Genomic DNA, 11,881 nt, shown 5'->3' with positions numbered 1-11,881 from the left:
ATGCCCATTAGTGATCTCTCTCCATTCTTCCCTTCCCCCAGCTCTTGGCAGCCACTAATCTACTTTCTGTCTCAATGGATTTGCCTATTCTGGATATTACATATAAAAGGGATCATGCAATATATGGTCTTCTGTGACTGAATTTTTCAACATAACATAATATTTTAAAGGTTCATCCATGTTGTAGCTTATGTCAGAACTTCATTTTGAACTAAGCCTTGTGGAGCAATGTATTTTAGAATGACTAAGTAAAAATTTCAGGAAATTATCACTGTCAGCTAGAATTACCATGCTATTATGATTTTGTAGATAAAATTGTGATCCATGCACACAGGTACTTAATCTATTTGCCAAATCAGTTTGTTTACTACTTATATTGCTTAATTCATTTTGTTGAATATCTATCTGTATACTCTATCTACCTGTAGCAAATATCTATGTCTATTTCTATATTATCCATATCCAACTATGACTCCTAACACTACACTTGGAAAACAATGTTGGTTCATAAATGCTAAATAAATGAGTGAACGAATGTATACGAAAATGGACTCAACTCTAAAGTTGCCCAGTTTCAGTTTCTACTAGATTTTACATTAGAGACGTAAGCCAAAGAGTTTCTTGGAATATATACTCAGTGATAAACTGTATTAATGAGTTAAAAACATAAACAGCAACATTAGGGAAATAAAGTTTTAATTAAATAGTTTATAGACCAAAGGTGGCTAAAATCATGTATGGCCGATGAACAAAATTGACAGAGCTTGCCAATCGAAGAAGAGTCAAAACAGATGAAAATATATTTAAAATTACCTAAACACACTAGCAACTATACTAATGTCTACTTTTAAGAATGACCTGCGAGAAAATCAACTTGTGTTGATGAATACCGTGGGAAGAACTAGAATTTTCACACCTAGGCTCCTGTACCCGGATGGCCATTACATTTTTCCATTTTCACACTCCAAGGGAATGTAGAAGGGAAAGCCAACTGTGTGAAATAACGGAAGCGCTGGGAGGTCAGTGAAATACAATTCAGACAAAGCGAACAACCTTCCAAATAGTTCCAGACATCTTCTTAAGCAGACATCTACTCTAACAATGATGCTTTCAATGGTGAATAAAGGCTGATGTATGTTTTTAAGAAATCAGAAGTCGCTAAAAAATGAAAGTCTTGACAGACAGCCCTGCTAGTTTCAAATATTCTGCAATTTTACCCAGATTTATTTTTGGTTTTCTAAGCAGTGCTTGTACTGAAATGTCAGACGGGCTAGAGAATATTTCATGTTAGCTTTGTGGATGATTCGGCTGCCTTTTGTTATTTACTTGGAGAGCAAAAGCTGAGAGCTGCAGTTAAGCTTAAAGGCAACATTAATTTGCATGTAGAGTCAGTGATCTTTGTCAGAAGTGCTTTCCAAATCCAATTTACCAACCAAAAGTATCAAGAAACAGTGAAGGAATATTACATCGCGTAACTACCTCCTTGGTAGAATGGTTATTAATTGAGAACTATTAAAATGTAATTCTTTAAGATAACCTGGATTTTAATAAGTCTACTTTCAGATTAGTTATTAATACTTCAGAATTACCCAAGTTTACAGAATATAAATCCGTAAGTTTAATATTATTTTTTAAAGTAGTAACTATGAATAGATTCAAAATATTAAAGTCTTTATTATAATACAGTTATCCCTTGAACAGATCAGGTTTGAACTGTGCAGGCTCGCTCTCTCTTTTCTTTCTTTTTTTCTTTTCTTTTCTTTTTTTTTTGATACAGGATCTTGCTCTGTTACCCAGGCTGGAATGGAGTAGCATGATCTTGGCTCACCACAGCATCCACCTCCGGGGTTCAAGTGGTTCTCCTGTCTCAGCCTCCCGAGTAGCTGGGATTACAGGGGCACACCATCATGCCCGGGCCAAGCTCTCTTATATGCAGATTTTCTTCTGCCTCTGCTCAGAGCCCTGAGACAGAAGGACCACCCTCTTCTCTTCCTCTTCTTCCTCAGCCTTCTCAATATAAATAAGAGGAAGAGGATGACCTTTATGATGATTCACTTCAGCTTAATAAATAGTAAATGTATTTTCTCTTCCTTTTGATTTTCTGAATAACATTTTCTTTTTTCTAGCTTACTTCATAAAGGTAGAATAAAGAATAGAGTATAAAATATAATAAGAATAGTGTATAAGATACAATAATATACAAAATATGTGTTAATTGACCATGCTATTGGTAAGGCTTCCAGTCAACAGTAGTTGACTTAGTAGTTAAGTACTAAAACTTAGTAGTTAAGTTTTTGGAGAGTCAAGCCACATGTGAATTTTCAGCTGCACAAAGGTCTGCGTCCCTGATTTGCAAATTGTCACCTATGTTTTAATTTGTAAATGGCTAATTTTAAACATAAGGATTCAATTGTAAAGTGAAAATTGTAGCTGGATAAGCTGCATCTATATACCTTCCTAAAAACTTAAGATATAATCATTATAAAAGACAAGAAAGTATTAATAAATTTATATTGATTCTATTATATCATAATTATCTCATAATTTATATCTCACAGTCTACATCTCATTAGGAATATCTGAATGTGAAGACTAGTATTTCATAATTCAGACCTCATAATTTCATAATATCAATATTTTATAATTTCATCAAGGAATTATATATTTTTAATTAATCCTAAATAAGATGTTAATTTTGTAGTTTCTGTATAATTCAATTCATAGAATTATTGGTCACCTCCCGTGTGCCTAGGTACTTCTAAATGTGGTGCTCAAAATAACTAAGACATGGTACCTATGCTTAATAAGTTCCTAGTCTAACATGGAAGATAGACACAGTAATAAATCATCTACTTTATGATAACTGCAACATAAATTTATACAAGAAACAAGATATTTCCCAGAGAATAGAATAATTAGTAATGCAGGGGTGTTGCCCAGGGAAATTTTTCTGGAAGAAGCTATATCTGAATTGAGGCTTAAAATGGTCACAGCCGATTTGCCAGCTGGGTGAGGAGGGAAGGATAGAAGATATTCCAGGCAATGGCTCTTCCATGTCCACAGGCAAGAAATATGAAATAATATGATCTGGGATCCAGGGAATTACAGCCACTGCTATCTGAACTGTATCATTGTAAATAAAAAAAATCTTCATATACTACAGTCATTAATTTGTCACGTTTCAAACCAGCCTGGGCTAGAATGCCAATAGAATTATAACTTATAAAAATACATAGATTTTCTTTAATGGATTTTTTTGACATATGAATAAATATATTTTTTACTGTGGTTATAAACAAGACTGTAGGAGTGTAGCTACATTATTTTAAACCTGTAGTTTAATAGGCAACCAACGCAGAAATAGACTAATGGGATTACGTCAAACTAAGAAGCTTTTGAACAACAAAGAAAACAATCAACAGAGTGAAGAGGCAACCTACAGAACAGGAGAAAATATTTGCAAACTATGTATTTGGTAAGGGGTTAATATCCAAAGTATATAAGAAACTCAATAGCAAGACAAATAACTTGATTAAAATATGGGCAAAGGACATGAATAGACATTTCTCAAGAGAAGACATACAGATGATACCCAAGTATAAAAAAAAATTCAACATCACCAATCATCAGAGAAATGCAAATCAAAACCACAATAAACTATTACCACCCACTGGTTATAATGGCTTTTATCAAAAAGATAAAAGATCACAAGTGTTGGTGAGGATGTGGAGAAAAGGGAAGTATTCTCGCCACAGAAACGATAACTATGTGCGGTAATGCGTATGTTAATTAGCTAGATTTAGTCATTCTACAATGCGTCTATACTTCAAACACCATGTTTGTACACAGTAAATACATAGAATTTTATCTGTCATTGTAAAAAATAAAATAAACCTGTAGCTTTGAATGCAAGATACATTACACTTTTTAAATCCTCGTTTTATCCCTTAACAGCTTCATGACCATGGGTAAGTCATTAACCTCTAGGCATCTGTGAACTAAATATGACAGTCACAGTTTTGACCTGCTCACAGCCCCTGTGACATTTAGGTAGATTTAAAAAAAAATTCTACTATATGACATTTAAATTTCATTCATCTGAAATGAATTCATCACCTCCCCTTCTCTTCAGGAAAGACTCCAAGTATTCCTGTGAAATATGGATAGTAAGGACAGTACGTACCTGCATAATTTACCTCATACATAAATAAAAAACGAATTGCACATTATTTACTCTTTTCCCAAATAGAATTAAGACATTTCTTTTGATTTTCATATCAAAAGTTTATGTAATGGTTCTTAGAGGAATCTCATAATTGAAGACTATGGACTTTGGAGGCTTGAGAGATGAAAATTAAACTATAGCCTCATTACTCTGTACCCTTGTGATGTGGACAAGTTACTTCACTTCTGGGTCTTGCTTTTTGATTCTGTAAAATGAACAATAGTACTGACTTTTAATTTTGCTCCCATATATTGAGTATTTGCTATATGCACATCGCTTTGCTAAGAATTTCATTATCATGATCTATTTCAATAATCAAAACAGCATTTTGACATATTTTCAATGCCATTTGCAGAGGAGGAAACTGAGACTCAGAGAAGCTAAATAATTTGACTGTCACTTGGCAAGTGAGTGCACATGAAACCAAGTGAAGCTGATTCTAAATCTTGATTCCTAACCACTATACTCTACTGCCTCCATATTTTTCAAGATTATGGTGAAGATTGAAATAAATAATGTAAATAATGAATTATGATCTTCCTGGCAAAGCATCTCAGTACCTGACAAATGTTACAATAGTTCCCTTTTCCTACTTCATTCTTTACTGCTCTTTTATTTAAGGGACCAAAAGAGTGGAAATGTATTCATAAGCAATGTATTTCACTATTAAAAAAATCGTATAACAGCAAAAGATTTTAATGGACCATGGAACTCATTTATATGAGATTTCAAAAAGATGATTTCCCTTTTGGTCTTCAAAAATTGAATTTAAAGAAAGTCTTTAAAGATTTCAAAAATTAATTTTCTTTCTGCCAAATTTTTGATGAGCTGCTAGACTGATTTTCTGGAACATATCAGTGACTTTACTATTCTCTCAGAGAACTTGACTGCTGCTTGGAGACACCCACAGACACTGGTAAGGCTAAGTTTTGTGGCTGCTGCCAGATTCTCTGGGGAAAAAAAGAGCATTGCTACGTGAGATGCATTTAGTATAAAATAGTTATGATAGAAGAAGAAAAGAATGTGTTTCTTTACTGACAGTTCGACTTTTCAGATTTTAAGCTTCTGTAGTAACTAAAAAGAGATGAAATGTTAAAACCCAGCAACCTATGTGAATTAACCATCTTTATATTCCTTTTAGATAAAAATAGCACTATGTCCATGCAATAAAACATGCTTAGCTCTCATTGCAGTGTGAGGGATTTGCTGTATTTCTCATTTGACTCAGATGTGCAGTCACATATTAAATAAAGGAGCCACCATATTTTTTTGTTACTTGTGAGAATGCAGTATAATATGAGTTATAACAGAGAATGACTTCTCTTTGTTCTACCAGGGTTCATCAACTCCATGGTTTAGCTGTAACTAAGATCAAAGTTTGGACCTAAAAATATATTTAAATATGCCACCAAAGCAGTTTTTCTTAAATAACATATTAGAAATCTCAGTAGCACAGGGAGGCTTATAAGGTGACCTTGGACAACGGTTTTATGTAGTTTTGCCCATGCCTGGTAGTGAAATATGGGTGGATAAATTAGCTAAGCCAGACTTATACCCTTTATATACCTTTCTGCCAAAGCCTTAGCCAATGAGAGCAAATATTATATAGCAAGGCAGACTGAAGCTGCCGAGACCTACATTTTTTTTCATGTAAGTAACACCTACAAGTTAAACGTAGTCATACCTTCCTGTTTAACATCTATATAGGAAATAGAAGACAGGGGAAATTCTTCTGTTGTGTGCAGTTTGAATTATTTGAAAACTAACTTGTCTAAAGAAAACCAGGCAATACGATTTTCTCCAAGAAGACTTCGGTGTCTGTCCAGTGGCCTGCAGGGATGTGTTAGTATTAGCTTTGGACTTTGGGTAGCGTGTAACTTAATATAATGGTTTGGCTAATGCTGTGGTAATTAAAATATATTGCTGAGAAATTGATACTTAAGAATGGTAGAGGACTAAGATATACAACATTTATTGGTTTTTAACTATGTGCTAGGTACTGGACTAAGCCAACCTAGGATATGGATTATTTCTCAGTGAGAAACACTTTTGTGTAAGGTAGCATAAAATGGAGTTTTCTTTGTGCATTTCATTTAATGATTGCTAAAAACCCAAAGAGGTGGGTATTATTTCAACTTAACAGTTGAGCAGATGAGCTTAATGACTTAAGGTATACATTCGTGGTCACACAGGTAATGACGGTGGATATAGGCTTTTAGTTCTAGGGCCATTTTCTAAAATAACTATACTTGCTGATTAAGAGTAGCCTCAGAATTTAGTGAGAACAGAAGTGTCTATATATTTCTCAAAATAAATTCATGGATTTAAGCTTAGTACTTCTCATAGTACAGAGAATTATCATGTATTACTAAATACTAGTGTTGTCTATTTTTGTCACCCATTCCTCTCCAAGGAAGAAACATTTGTTAATACGTCTACTCAGAGTTTGTCATTCATTGGAGTACAATTAATCATTGGTAAGATTATGCTTATCTTGCAAGGATAGAGACCCATGCTCCCTTCTCTTTTTAAAACTTCTAGTTTTAGACACTGAGACCAAGATAGTCAATTTTGTTGCCATTTCTGCTTGAATTCCATGTAGGAGAATTGATCAACCAAGTTAGGGATACTGTTAAAGCTCGGTTGCTGCTTCTATGTAGTAATTCCTGAGAATGTGCTTCATAATTTATGGAGGAAGGGAGGTGGTGTTAAAACGTGAGGATAGGAGCTGGGAGTGGTGGCTCACGCCTGTAATCCCAGCACTTCAGGAGGATGAGGCGGGCAGATCACCTGAGGTAGGGAGTTCGAGACGAGCCTGACCAACATGGAGAAGCCCCATTTCTACTAAAAATACAAAATTAGCCAGGAGTGGTGGCGCATGCCTGTAATTCGAGTTACTTGGGAGACTGAGGCAGGAGAATCACTTGAACACGGGAGGCAGAGGTTGTGGTGAGCCAAGATTGTGCCATTGCACTTTAGCATGAACAACAAGAGTGAAACTCACTCTCAAAAAAAAAAAAAAAGTGAGGAAGAGTGAGAGCCTCTGATGAGACCCTGAGACCAAAGCTTGTGTTCTAAATCAACTTTTAGTGCAGTTGGAATGTTAATTACTTGCATAAGTGTTAGTGGTTAATAAATGGTAGTTTGATCTAAATTCTCTTTGGTTCCTTGTGTAAGGGTTCCTTAGAAATTCTGTGTGGAAATAGGAGTAGTTTGGGTTGGCAATGAATTAGAATATCTCAGAGTTCATGGAAGTGATGTCTTCCAAATGCTGTCACAACCTTATGCACATTGATACTGACTTTTGTTTGGTACTTGAAACATATTCTCCAAATTTGTCATTTGTCTTTTTAAACTTTCTTGAGAGTATCTTCTACCATAGAGTAATTTTATTGATAATGGTAGTCAAATATGGTAGTCTTATTCTATATTATTTGATTTTGGTAATACGTTAAGAAAGGACTTTCCCATTGTAAAACTTAAAATTTTACTTTTTTTTTAGTCTTTTTTTTTAACCTTTAAAAAACATTTAAATCATTGATCCACATGAAATTTTGTTTGGTATGGTATATGGTGGGAACCTAATAATTATTAACATCCCTTCCACCCGAATATTTAGGCATTTTCTCCAACATTATTGATTACTTTTACTAGTTTTGAAATTCTAATAGTAATAAATCCACTATTTGCCCTTTACATGCTTACCTACAACCTTAATGTATTCCAATATGATTTGTGTGATTTAAAATCATATTACTTTGTAGAAAAATGTACAAAATGTGAATATCCTCTTTTGAAGCCATCATAATACTAATGTTTGATGAATAATTGAGCATATTTGTCTTTTCCCTATTGATTCTTAAATTTGAATGCCTTTTATGGTCACACTGACCATTGCAGCCTTTCTTAATTAGAGATATTCTAAGAGATGAAATAAGGTAGCCTCCCTGTGAACTCAGGGAAGCAGTACCCCAACGCTGCATTTACAGAACACAGAAAAGCTGAAGTCACAGTTTTTTTGCAAAAAAACAAACAAACAAATGACCTCTGTCCTATCGAGTTTTAATAATAGAAAAATGTCATTGATTCAAGAAATGTCAGTGCTGGCTAGAACCATGATTATACCTCTAAATGAACCTGGCATTTGATATATGAGCAAACTGAGGCCTGGTGAGGCAAAAATGCAGAGATGTGTCTAAAATTCAGATAAACCTTAATAATAAACATAGAGGTATCAGCAATTATTTTAATATGCTCAATATTGTGGCCTCCATATTAAACCTCACTTAAATTCTTTAAATAACCACAATATTATTTTTATTTTTTTAAGTGAGAAAACTGAAGTTCAGAAGACTCAGGTAACTCTTTTTTTTTTTATTATACTTTAAGTTTTAGGGTACATGTGCACAGCGTGCAGGTTAGTTACATATGTATACATGTGCCATGTTGGTGTGCTGCACCCAGCAACTCGTCATTTAACATTAGGTATATCTCCAAATGCTATCCCTCCCCCCTCCCTCCACCCCACAACAGGCCCCGGTGTGTGATGTTCCCCTTCCTGTGTGCATGTGTTCTCATTGCTCAATTCCCACCTATGAGTGAGAACACGCGGTGTTTGGTTTTCTGTCCTTGCGATAGTTTGCTGAGAATGATGGTTTCCAGTTTCATCCATGTCCCTACAAAGGACATGAACTCATCATTTTTTATAGCTGCATAGTATTCCATGGTGTATATGTGCCACATTTTCTTAATCCAGTCTATCATTGTTGGACATTTGGGTTGGTTCCAAGTCTTTGCTATTGTGAATAGTGCTGCAATAAACATACGTGTGCATGTATCTTTATAGCAGCATGTTTTATAATCTTTTGGGTATATATCCAGTAATGGGATGACTGGGTCAAATGGTATTTCTAGTTCTAGATCCCTGAGGAATCGCCACACTGTCTTCCACAATGGTTGAACTAGTTTACAGTCCCACCAACAATGTAAAAGTGTTCCTATTTCTCCACATCCTCTCCAGCACCTGTTGTTTCCTGACTTTTTAATGATCACCATTCCAACTGGTGTGAGATGGTATCTCATTGTGGTTTTGATTTGCATTTTTCTGATGGCCAGTGATGATGAGCATTTTTGCATGTGTCTTTTGGCTGCATAAATGTCTTCTTTTGAGAAGTGTCTGTTCATATCCTTTGCCCACTTTTTGATGGGGTTGTTTGTTTTTTTCTTGTAAATTTGAGTTCATTGTAGATTCTGGATATTATCCCTTTCTCAGATGAGTAGATTGCAAAAATTTTCTCCCATTCTGTAAGTTGCCTGCTCAGTCTGATGGTAGTTTCTTTTGCTGTGCAGAAGCTCTTTAGTTTAATTAGATCCCACTTGTCAATTTTGGCTTTTGTTGCCATTGCTTTTGGTGTTTTAGACATGAAGTCCTTGCCCATGCCTATGTCCTGAATGGTATTGCCTAGGTTTTCTTCTAGGGTTTTTATGGTTTTAGGTCCAACATTTAAGTCTTTAATCCGTCTTGAATTAATTTTTGTATAAGGTGTAAGGAAGGGATCCAGTTTCAGCTTTCTACATATGGCTAGCCAGTTTCCCTAGCACCATTTATTAAATAGGGAATCCTTTCCCCATTGCTTGTTTTTGTCAGGTTTGTCAAAGATCAGATGGTTGTAGATATGCAGCATTATTTCTGAGGGCTGTGTTCTGCTCCATTGGTCTATATCTCTGTTTTGGTACCAGTACCATGCTGTTTTGGTTACCGTAGCCTTGTAGTATAGTTTGAAGTAAGGTCGCGTGATGCCTCCAGCTTTGTTCTTTTGGCTTAGGATTGACTTGGCCATGTGGGCTCTTTTTTGGTTCCATATGAACTTTAAAGTAGTTTTTTCCAATTCTGTGAAGAAAGTCATTGGTAGCTTGATGGGGATGGCATTGAATCTATAAATTACCTTGGGCAGTATGGCCATTTTCATGATATTGATTCTTCCAACCCATGAGCATGGAAAGTTCTTCCATTTGTTTGTATCCTCTTTTATTTCATTGAGCAGTGGTTTGTAGTTCTCTTTGAAGAGGTCCTTCACATCCCTTGTAAGTTGGATTCCTAGGTATTTTATTGTCTTTGAAGCAATTGTGAATGGGAGTACACTCATGATTTGGCTCTCTGTTTGTCTGTTATTGGTGTATAAGATGCTTGTGATTTTTGTACATTGATTTTGTATCCTGAGACTTTGCTGAAGTTGCCTGTCAGCTTAAGGAGATTTTGGGCTGAGACAATGGGGTTTTCTAGATATACAATCATGTCATCTGCAAACAGGGACAATTTGACTTCCTCTTTTCCTAATTGTATACCCTTTATTTCCTTCTCTTGCCTGATTGCCCTGGCCAGAACCTCCAACACTATGTTGAACAGGAGTGGTGAGAGAGGGCATCCCTGTCTTGTGCCAGTTTTCAAAGGGAATGCTTCCATTTTTTGCCCATTCAGTATGATATTGGCTGTGGGTTTGTCATAGATAGCTCTTATTATTTTGAGATACGTCCTATCAATACCTAATTTATTGAGAGTTTTTAGCACGAAGCATTGTTGAATTTTGTCAAAGGCCTTTCTGCATCTGTTGAGATAATCATGTGGGTTTTGTCATTGGTTCTGTTTATATGCTGGATTATGTTTATTGATTTGTGTCTGTTGAACCAGCCTTGCATCCCAGGGATGAAACCCACTTGATCATGGTGGATAAGCTTTTTGATGTGCTGCTGGATTTGGTTTGCCAGGATTTTATTGAGAATTTTTGCATCAATGTTCATCAGGGATATTGGTCTAAAATTCTCTTTGTTTGTTGTGTCTCTGCCAGGCTGTGGTGTCAGGGTGATGCTGGCCTCATAAAATGTGTTATGGAGGATTCCCTCTTTTTCTATTGATTGGAATAGTTTCAGAAGGAATGGTACCAGCTCATCCTTGTACCTCTGGTAGAATTTGGCTGTGAATCCATCCGGTCCTGGACTTTTTTTGGTTGGTAAGCTATTAATTATTGCCACAATTTCAGAGCCTGTTATTGGTCTATTCAGAGATTCATCTTCTTCCTTGTTTAGTCTTGGGAGGGTGTATTTGTCAAGGAATTTATCCATTTCTTCTAGATTTTCTAGTTTATTTGCGAGGAGGTGTTTATAGTATTCTCTGATGGTAGTTTGTATTTCTGTGGGATCGGTGGTGATATCCCCTTTATCATTTTTTATTTAGTCTATTTGATTCTTCTCTCTTTTCTTCTTTATTAGTCTTGCTAGTGGTCTATCAATTTTGTTGATCTTTTCAAAAAACCAGCTCCTGGATTCATTGATTTTTTGAAGGGTTTTTTCTGTCTCTATCTTCTTCAGTTCTGATCTGATCTTAGTTATTTCTTGCCTTCTTCTAGCTTTTGAATGTGTTTGCTCTTGCTTCTCTAGTTCTTTTAATTGCGATGTTAGGGTGTCAATTTTAGATCTTTCCTGCTTTCTCTTATGGGCATTTAGTGCCATAAATTTCCCTCTACACACTGCTTTGAATGTGTCCCAGAGATTCTGGTATGTTGTGTCTTTGTTCTTGTTGGTTTCAAAGAACATCTTTATTTCTTCCTTCATTTCTTTATGTACCCAGTAGTCATTCAGGAGCAGGTTGTTCAGTTTCCA

The sequence above is a fragment of the Nomascus leucogenys genome, chromosome 1a (assembly GCF_006542625.1).
Source record: "Nomascus leucogenys isolate Asia chromosome 1a, Asia_NLE_v1, whole genome shotgun sequence".
NCBI classification, from domain to species: domain Eukaryota; kingdom Metazoa; phylum Chordata; class Mammalia; order Primates; family Hylobatidae; genus Nomascus; species Nomascus leucogenys.
The sequence above is the reverse complement of the archived record's forward strand: the minus strand, read 5'-3'. Positions refer to the sequence as shown.